The sequence below is a fragment of the Condylura cristata genome, unplaced genomic scaffold (genome assembly GCF_000260355.1).
Source record: "Condylura cristata isolate star-nosed mole 26May11 unplaced genomic scaffold, ConCri1.0 scaffold00005, whole genome shotgun sequence".
NCBI lineage: Eukaryota > Metazoa > Chordata > Mammalia > Eulipotyphla > Talpidae > Condylura > Condylura cristata.
Window position 1 is genome coordinate 44,261,542 of NW_004567106.1, and position 10,968 is coordinate 44,272,509.

Below are 10,968 nucleotides of genomic sequence, written 5' to 3' on the forward strand. Positions count from 1 at the left end.
GGTGGTGGCACAGGGGTGATTTGGTGATGGGAAACCCGTGGGGATTACAATTGAGATGAAAAAAAAAATGTGCAAAATGATGTAAAAATAAATTTCAAAAAAAAAAAGTATTTTCCTCTCAGGAGGAAATGCAGACTGATAAAGAGAATCTATTTGCAAATGTATGGGACAACCTCACTGAAGACAGGGAAGAGTGCTGACCTAAGTAACTTTGGAAATGAGGGGAGTCTGTAAGACAAAAGGCAAAAGGAACTCCAGTTGATAAAGTTGCTCCCCACTGGGACATTAATTTACAAGTCTGATAATGCCAAACATACAGACTGAACAATTAAGTAGCTATTTATGGCAGAAGCCAGGTTTCCTACTGGATAGGGAAATTTGAAGAGAATGGGTCCTATATACCCAAGCACGATGGTGGGCTCCACAGGTGCAGTACAAAGGTGAATAAGACCCACTTTCCAGACTTCAGGAGGTCCATTTATTAATCCACCCTTCCATGCATGCATCCATCCATTGATCCCGGTAAGCTCCTGCTAAGTGCCAAACACAAAATATTTAAGATAGTATTCGGTACATCACTTTCTGGGTTGTTAACCTTTCTCATGAGGGTGAACTTAAAGATTTAGTTGTAGCTCTCCCAGCTCTGCCTTTAAACACAGCTTTGAGATCTCTTGCCTGCCTCACTCATAGTGCTGCTGGGAGCATCAGATGAGATGATCCAAAAAACATGTGCTGTCTACACTGTGAAGTCCTCAACCAGCAAATGCTACAAAACAAAACAAAACAAGAATAGCCTCCTCAAACAAAAAACCCCCTCCAAACTCAAAGCTTTCCTCAGAGGCTTCTCAGTAGGCCTCACAGCCTGAGGCAGCTGCTGCTACTGGCGGAGCCAATCTGCCATCACTCAAAAATTCTATGGCTGGACAAAAATCAGGATAGGTGGCCCACTTCCTGTCAAGGTAATCCTTTGCAGATTAAGTAGACCATTAATAATCTTCAATTAACATTTGATTCAAGTGTGCACCACCCACCCCTTCCCACAGCACTTCTTCCAGCTAAAGGCCTAGGGGCTACTGTGTGCTGTTCTGAAGTTGCTGCAGCCCTCAGAGTCTCCTTTTATATTTTTTAAAAACCTTGAGTTTTTTAAAGATGGAGCTTGCTAATAAATGAAAGTGATTCCTGAATGTTGACAAGTAAACATCATTGACCAGGCCAGGCCCTCTTCAAAGGGATATATTTGCAAGTTTCCAAATTCTAATCAAAGTAAATAGGCAGAGAGAGATGGTGGGGGTGGAGAGCTGGAGACAGAAAAAGGGAGACTAGGAGACAAAGCAAGAGGGTGATGGAGCAAGCAGAGATCCTTCCTAGAACCGAGCATATCCTTCCTAGAACCGTGGTGGGAGTCTCCAAAAGCTCTGGAATTCTCTTGTCTCTGCTTTCTTTTCCTGATGGGAGTGCATGACATTGTCAGCATTACCTGAGAGGTGAAGGCTTGCAGACAGAGGTGGATGTTTATTCTGTGGCAACAAAGACTCCTCCTCTATCTGTTCTCTTCTATACAGGCTGAAAAGATTTCAAATAAATACCCTGAAAAAATATTTTCCCTTTGCCTCTTTCCTATTAGATCCTCATGTTCTGGGCCACAACAGCAATATCCATAGTGATTAAGATGATCATTTGACTCCCTCTCACGGAGCCCCTGCTCTGAGCCAGGCGCGACGTGAAACACCCTAGCAATGCTGCCAACGGGTCGCTGCCTGGAAGCCACTCTGCGCTGAGACACCAGTCCCTCTCCAGGGACTGTCTCCCATTTACTCCCAGGTCCAGCGCCTTCTGGCAGTTTTATGCTGATGTAAGCACATCCTTACCACCGTGTTTTCTCTTCTGATTTCTTTTTTTCTTATGGAAAATACTTGAGCATACACAAAAAGAGAATATAACAAACACAACCTACCCACTGACCATTTCAACAATTAATATTTTTCATTCTTCTTTCATCTCCTCCCACCTCCAGCAGTTTATTTTAGGGAACACTGTAGTGCAAACATCAGACATACCATTTCACTTCTTTCCACCCCTCCACCACTCCTTGGTATTTTTCATCTTTTCTTCACTTTGTTTCATGACGCAGTGATTCTGAGACTCAGTGAGATTTCCTGCTGGCATTTCACTGAAGATGGTGGTGGTGTGGTGCACAGGAATTGACCAAAACTAAGCCAACAATCTACTCATTTGTTATATTATGGTAAGATTTGTTCAAAATGCCTCCTCCTCTTTCATATTACTATTTAATAAAACAAAGTCTAGAAACTAGATTTACACCTAAGACTGGGTTTGAAGGCAGATGACAAAACCAATACAGTCATTTGGGTTCTGATGATGATGGGTCACTGGGAGGATTCAAGTCCCATGATCAGGGAAACTAAAACCCCTGGAGAAATGAGATCTAGGCCATCCTGCCCTCTCTGCAGTGGAGAGGACTGTGAGACAAGGCTTCTGTCACGAGTGCTAACAGTGCTGTGGTGCTGGTGCAGGACACTATGGGAAATGGGGACTGGATGCGAAAGGAGGAAGCTGAGAAGCGGACTGACTGTGCACACACCGCTAATTATTTATTTATGGAACTGCTTACCACGTGTGCTTAACGACTTTGCAGCGCAGTAATGAGCAGGTCTGTCATTAAAACCCTATTGGATTCAGAGATGAACATGCTCTGTGGGTTTACCTGGCCTTCCTGTGCAGCAGGAGAGTTGCTGGCTCAGAATTTACTGATGGGAGTGGTCTGGCTACATCTTGGGTCCTGAACAGACAGACCACTTACAGCTTATGGAACTGTTTGGGCCGAGGGGAGCTGGCTGCATCTCTTGCTTTGATCATGTCATAGGCTTGGCAAAAAGTGTCTCCTTGAACTGCTGGGGTGGTTTGGAACCATAAACCAGGGTGTGGGTTTGTAAAATTCCCAGTTACCTTAAAGCAGTGGTTTTGGGGATCTTGAGAAAAATTTCTGGCTGGGTCTCTCCTCAGACTAATTAAATCAGGATCTCTGGGATTGGGGCGGGTGCTGCCCAGTGATTCTAATGCGCCTCTGTTAACGCTATAAATCTCTGCCTGTTGTGGACCCTGACTTTGCTTTCACCCTTCTTTGTCAGGGTCATCTATTCCTCAAAGCTTTTGAGATAGAAGAGTCATGTGCTTTTTTTTTAGGTTTGAATAATCAGGTCATGCTGGCTTCGTAAAATGAATAGAGGGAAAATTTCACCTTATTCTATGGGTTGAAATAGTTTGAATAACAAAGGATATACCTGGGTTTTGAAGACTTGATTGTATCCGGTTCTAAGACCATGAAGGCCCTTTTAAAAAAAAAGGCTAAATCTAACAAACTTTCGATGGTGTTCTATGGTTATTAGTCTATTCAAGAGTTCTCGTTGGGAGCAATTTTGATAAATTTATATATTGCTAGGAAGTTCTTCGTTTCCTCTAGATTCTCAATTTTTTTGCCATAGATTTTCACACACACACCTTTTGTAATTCTTTTATTTCTTTTTTCAATTGTCAATTACATTTTTCTTTTTTATTCTAATGTTGCAGATCATAACCTTTTCAAATTTCCGCCAACATCATCATCATCATCATAGCTAATACTTATTGATCTCTAACCATGTGTTAAATACACATAACTGCTTTATGTGTACTAACTCATTTAATCATGACAAGTTCACGAAATAGCTACTCTTATGATTCTCATGTTAAAGATGCATTCTTCACCTTTGTGTGCACAGAGAAATAAAGCAACTTGTGACTGTAACAGGGAGGTCCAAGGACAAGGGAAAGTTCCAGGTTCCCTGCCCCACCCAGAAGGAGGGTGGAGCCGAGAAGAGAAGAGAGGAATCTGGAGAAGAAGGAAGCAGGATGGAGAGCCAGAAGGAGATCTGAGAAAGCCACATGGAACAGAGAGAGACGTGAAGAAACTGTATTGGCTTCTTGGTTCTGAACTGGCTGAAACAGATGTGGGTGAGAGACCCAGGGGAGGTGGACTATGGCAGTGTTTATCTTGATTTTGATTTGCTCTTTTCCTCCCAGATTTGTCTGGCCATTTCTGACCCTTTTCTATGGGTTCCGGCCAAAAGGTGCTTTAGTCTTATGACAGGCTTTCAAGCCTTGCGTTGGGCCAATTCCTTTTTGGGTGACTTTTTTTTTTTTTTTAAAGATTTATTTATTTGTGCATACAGAACTGGGGTACAGGCCAGAGGCTCAGGGGCGATGAGAGGCTTCACCAGAGACAGAGAGGGAAACAGAACAGGCAGATCAACGAAGCACACCGCTGAGGGGAGCAGCCTGTGGGCCAGGAGAGGTCTGCCTCACCATGTGGTCACCTCCGGGGCAGGCGGGAATCAAACTCATGCGGAAGCGGCTTTAGATTCTCAGCGCTGTGCTTTAACCCGCTGCGCCACCAGGGAGGGCCTTTGGGTGGACTTTTACCCACGAGGGGATGGGTAACTTTGGGTGTTTGATTTAGAAACTATATTCTTGTTTTTTCTGTATTGCACACTCACTGTGTTAAAGTTCCTTTCCATTAAAGCGCTTATGTCTTGTCTTGATACAGTGGATGGCAGAACCTATTCATAGTAGGCAGGTTTGGGGGTTCAGGGGTACCCCTCTCCCTGCCCTGTAACATCACTAGGCCACACGGCAGCTTACAGCTTATGTGTATGTTTATAGAGAACCTGTCACTTGATATTAGTCCGGGGTTTGTTAAAGATGTGGAGTGGGGAGAATGGATAATAAAAGTGTAAGATTCATAGGATACTGCTCAAAGCTCTTAATCAGGGCATATTTTCTTTCTTTTTCTTTTTTTTTCTTTTTTTTTAATTTTAGGGTTAATATATTTAATATACAAAGGACTAATTAAATTCAGGAGGGGAAGGGCCAAAATACTACAGGTAAATAAGGGAAAGAAATGAACTGACAATTTGTAAAATAAAAAGGCTGTTATAAATATGAAAGGGTGCTCACTCATAAAAAGATAAATGCAACTTCAACCTGAGAAACCATTCTTCTCCCACTAGATTGTTATGCACACAGGAAAACAGGCATTCATACATTGTTGATGGAAATGAGAAATGGTTATCATCTTTATGGGAAATTTGGCAATATCTAATAAAGCCATGTTTACCTTTACTCTTGGACCTAATAATACCATTCTGGATATTTACCCTACATATATGCCACCAAAATGTGAAAACACATATGTACAAGCTTATTCATTGTAGAACGTGGAACTATGGGGGGAGGGTGAGGTGGGTGTACAACCTTTTAAGAGTCTGGCCTGGGGGATAATAAGATTTCACTGGCACAGTGATCCAGAGGCTCCGGACTGGGAACTTCAATGATGAGATGGATTCCATGCTATGTGACCCTTTTGGCCACTCAACCCAAGGTCACATCATTGCCTTGCTTATTTATGCAGTGAGAGAAGCCTGTACCAACAATGCAGGGTACCCTTGAAGAGGAATTAAGAAAACTGCAATTACTGAAGAGAGTGTCTATTATATTCCACTCATACAACATACTATGCAACTTTTGTATGAACTGATAGATATACTCAAAAGGTGTTCCAGGACCGGCTTTTGCTTCTAGAATAAAATCTGAGCTCTTTAATTTGACACGCAAGGACCTGCACCAGGCATCAACGACATCCCTTGGCTACAGTTCCCTTCAGGCACCCCGCGCATCAACCAAACTAAACTGGTTCTGTATGTCCTTGCATGCTTGGCTGTGCTTTGCCCATGCTGATCCTACCACTGATGCCCTTTCCTTATCTCTGGATATCCGAACACAACGAACATTTCAAGTTCTAGCATGTATGTGGCACACGTTTTAACTTTCTCCTTCTATAACTAAATAATACTAGCACTTACATACAACTTAGCACGAGTGGGCACTTTATACTTGGAAACTTATTTAGCTATCAAAACATTCCTACAAATTATGTATTATCCTTATTCCTATAATTGGGGAAACTGAGGCTCAGTAATTTATCCAAAACCACATGGCTACTAGCAGAGCTGGGATTCAAACCCATGCCAACTTGGGTCCATTTTTCTTAACCCATTTGCATAGTACCTATGCCTCTCAGCTGTCATAAGTCATAGACTTTCATACTTGTCTATGCCCTATGAGATAGCAAGATCCTTCAGGAAAGGCTGTGGGTCTGGCTACTATTCAGTCTGCTCAGTAATGTGCCATACCTATTTGCTGATGGATGGGGCTGAGTCAGAACTGGTTATGGCATCATCACCTCTATCAGCAACCTTGCAGAGCAGATTACAATACTAAGTGGATGTGGTGGCCAGGTCAAGGGTAAAGAACAAAGGGACCCATTGCCAAGATACTTAAATCACTGCTGAAGAGTAAGCAAATGCATATGCAGAAGCCACAAACTGGGGAAGGCAAGGGAGATGTTGGCAGAACAGTGATAGTTTGCAGGCTCTCAGGGACAGTACCTTAAGTGTGGCCCTTGGAGCAGCAACAGGAATCAATTAGAAATGTAGTCTCAGCTGGATTAAAAAAGATGTGGTACATATATACAATGGAATATTACTCAGCAAAAAAAAAAAACAACTCATGTCTTTTGTAGCAACATGGATGGAGCTGGGAAAGATCATGCTTAGTGAAATAAGCCAAAGAAAAGGAAAAATACCGGATGGTTTCACTCATAGCAGGAGTATAACGGACCAGGTGAGAAAATAATAATAATAATGAGCAGCTATATACCAGAGACATTTTATGGGGTGGAGTGGGGGATGGGATCAAAAACAGTGGGGGGAGAGAAATGCACTGGACTGTGGTGATGGCACACGTGTGATTTGGTGATGGGAAGCCCACAGGGATTACAATTGAGATGGAAAAATGCACAAAATGATGTAAAAATAAACTATTATATTATTAAAAAAGGAAGAAAGAAATGCAGTCTCAGGCTCCACCCCAGACCATAAAATTTGCATTTTAAAAAGACCCTCGGGAGAGTTGAAGGAACATTAAAGCTTGAGAAGTACTTGCACAAGGCCAGACATTCAGGCTGGCTCCAGAAATTGTAACTTAATTGGTCTGGGGTGGGGCCAAAGCACTGTATTTAGAAAACCCTTTTCAGGTTTACATTTCATTCACTGCAGAGAACCACTGCTTGGGTCTCCGCTAGATCCCTCCCCTAGATTCCCAATGCAGATGCAGAAGGCAAGGGATGAAGAATCCCATCGGCCTCTATCAAGCTATAAGACTTTGACACATCACTCAATCTCAAAGAAAAAAGCAGATTAGAATAATGGTACATGAAGTTCAGAATCAGAAAATACACAGAACATTTTTAAACAAGTTTTCTGGGGGATTCTCAGGTAGCTTTTTGGTACCAGCTTAGGGGATAAATGGACTAGATGACCATAAGATCCCTCTTTCTAATGTTGTGTGCCCTTGGAGGAGGAATATTTTGTTCCAGGCTCTAAAAGCAAGGATAAGCAGTTAAAATATTCTGTCTGTACTACAACCCACAGTAAGGAATTGAAGTACTTTATATGGAGACTCTCTCTATGTGTATATGTATATATGTGTGTCTGTCTGTCTGTCTGTATATACATACACACATATATATACAAATCCATGCCAATGTGTGTGTATGTCTTAGATGTATATAAACCCAAAACAGAAATTTCATAAAACATTGCTTATTGCTCTATTTCATTGTAAAATGCATTGCTTTATTGATTTCATGGTTCACTGGTGCAGTTAGATGACAATATGATGTAGATGATGCTTGAGTCAACAGAGATGATTTTGTCAGAGACAGAAAGCCAGGCTCTGTAAGCATTGTCTGGCAGAGGGCACATGCTCCATGTTCATCAGTCTGGTCCACAAAGGACCCAAGGGGCAGGTGATTGATCACAAGATGTGAAACTATAAGAAAAGACACTGATTGGATATGTTTGGAAAGAGAAAAGGGATGAGTGGGAGGGTCAACACTCCAGGCTGAGGAGTTTAGCAAAGGTTACAGAGGCCATGTGCATTCACCATGGCTTCTAACCAGGGCAGACCCACATAACATTTAAACAAGTGGCTTTGAACTGGAAATAAATCAGAATTTTCTAGGCATTCTTGCAAAATACCAGTTATCAGGTCTGTGAGACATAACCCAAAGTTGTTCCAAATCATGAGATAATGTAGCCAGCATGGAATACCACTGGTTTAAGAGTTAGAGAGCTGGGATCACAAACACTGTGTGGACTTTGAGGCCCTTTAATTTCTTTGATGTACCCTATCTGTGAAGTGTGAACAACACACTTCATCAGCTACTTGAGGGGATTAAATAAGATAAAATTATGTGCCCCTTGGACCATAGTCAAAAGTTACTTCATAAATCCAACCTCCTTGGTGGAACAATGAGAACACTCAGTCCCAAAAAGTTAGGTCCAAGTTCACACAGCTGGGCGCAGCAGAGCAGACATGATGCTTTACTAATTCTAACCCTACTAATTCAAATACTAATTCTACTGCACTGTGGGGCCTTCTCTGGTTACAGAAAAAGAACGCAGAGAAAACTCATATGACCCCAGATGGCTGCTCTCTTCCTTCCCTGAATTTTAGCCACAACATTGGGCCAATGGAGAGTTCTTTCCACAAACCAAGCTTTTAGTTTTCCTTGCCCAAGCACCAGGCCGTACTGCCTGTAACACTGACAAGCTTGATGGTTACCCTCTATGATGGTGTCTGATTTGGACCCACTTGAGCTTGATGCTCTTTTATGATTGTAGCATCAGGAATAAAACAGATATTTCTATGGTGAAAATGGAGTTGGAGAATGATTTTTTTTCACCCACTGAGTGGAAGGTGAGTGGGTATAGGAGGAAGTGGGGAACATATGGACCATCTGGTAGGCAGTTTCAGCAAGTGGGAGTCGAGGGGTTAAGGGTAGGGAGGGTTATGGGTGAGGTTGTGTCCCCCTGAATATACTTAAGTCCCATTCCTTGTATGTGTGAATTTGACCTTATTTGGAAATAAGATCTTTACAGATGATCCAGTTAAGCTGAGGCCATTAGAGTAGGCCTTGATCTAACATGACTGTCCGTATAACAGAAATTAGGACACAGAGACAGATATATACTCAGGGGTAGCACTATGTGAAGATAAGGTAGAGGTGGATGATATACCTACAGTCAAGGAAGGTCAAAGATGGACAGAAAACTACTAGAAGGTAGGGGAGTAGCATGAAACAGATTCTCTCTCATAGCCCTCAGAAGGAACCACAGCTGCTAACAATACATTCTGTTGTGATAACTTTTTTAGGACAACCCCAATAGACTCTCTTGTGAGACAACACATTTCTGTTGTGGTACTTCTGTTATAGCAGCCCTGAGAACTAATATAACCCTGTCCAAAGATACACTGTCACGCACACAAATGTCTCCATTAAAGCACTAGAACTTCAGAAGAATAAGCATGTTTTGGCCCATGCATGAACTTTTTAAAAAAGCAGACTTATTAAAAAAAAAAGATTTATTTTTATTTATTTACCATATAAGAACTGGGGTGTAAGCCAGAGGTGGTGGGGTGGGAGGATTCACCAGAGGCAGAGTGGGAAGCAGAACAGGAGGATTGACTGTAATACACTGCTGAGGGGAGCTGAGTGAGAGGTAGGAGAGGTCTGCCATACCATATGGGGGTCAGCTTCCTAGCTGGGGATCGAACTCATGCTGCACTTGCTGGCTGGTAATAGCTTGATAGCACTGAAACTTTAACCCCTGTACCACCAAGGAGACTTCCTCAGGTGTGACTCTTAACCCATAGTCAAGACTGCTGGCTTTATCTGAAATACAGCTTGTGTTCTACCAAGATTACCAGATTTTTTGTTGATGTTCTCAAATATGCTTGGATAAGAGCACAAACCACTATCAATTTTTTCACTGATCTCATCATGTGACTTTTACACAGTACTTAATATATGTCAGGCACTTTGCCAAGGGACTTATGTACAAGAATTCATTTAATTTGCACAAACCCTATCATATGGGTGTTACGATTGTACCCATTTTACAGATGAAGAAACTGACATACAGGTATAAAGTCATTCCACCAAGTTTGCCTAACCAGAAATGTTAGAGCTGGGATGAGGACCTAGTTCTGAGCCCATGCCTTTCATCACTATAAAAATGGATACCACTTGCTGAGGGCTGACTACCTATGGGGCAAGAACTACTCTAGATACTTTTATTCTTAATCCATTTCTCATTCACAAACCTTTATCTAAGCTCTCAGACTGTTTATGTTTTTCCATATTCAAACTTCCAGGAAAGCTATTTTAACTCTGGGTGAAAAAAGATTACCCACTTTTCACATACATACACACACAAAATCCGGTCCCTCATCTGAACAGGTCACTTGCTGGTAATTCCACAGCTACCCCTAGTGGATAGCTCCCAGGGTCCAGAATGCCCTTTCCCCTTTCAACACACCTACCCATGCCTACCCCAACTTCCAACCCTGATAACCCAGCTAAAATTACAAGCTGAATGCTTTTTTTGAGGGTGGGGGGTGGGGGGAGCCAGACTTCCTAAAGCCAAGCTCACTACTTTCCACACCAGATTTCAAATTATAATATTTACTGTCTTGGCCATAGATGGGTGGTTCCTTGCCTCGCAATCTCTGTGATTTGAACTTTGTACAAGAATACTAACTCTTGCTTTTATTGAGGAATCAAGACAGGGGTAAAGAAAGGAAGAACAGGGCCCTCCCTGGTGGCGCAGTGGGTTCAAGCACAGCACTAAGAAGCTAAAGCCACTTCTGCATGAGTTCATTCCCCGCCTGCCCCGGAGGTGACCACATGGCTTGGCAGACCTCTCCTGACCCGCCCGCTGCTCCCCTCAGTAGTGTACTTCGTTGATCTGCCTGTTCTGCTCCCCACTCTGTCTCTGGTGAAGCCTC

At 42.5% G+C, this 10,968-nt stretch overlaps 1 protein-coding gene across 3 annotated transcripts in view; it reads right to left on the reverse strand.

Moving 5' to 3' along the window:
• Window positions 1-10,968, reverse strand: part of ATXN7L1 (ataxin 7-like 1) — a 215,545-nt gene that overhangs the window by 92,306 nt on the left and 112,271 nt on the right. The gene's annotated exons all lie outside the window — the stretch shown is intronic.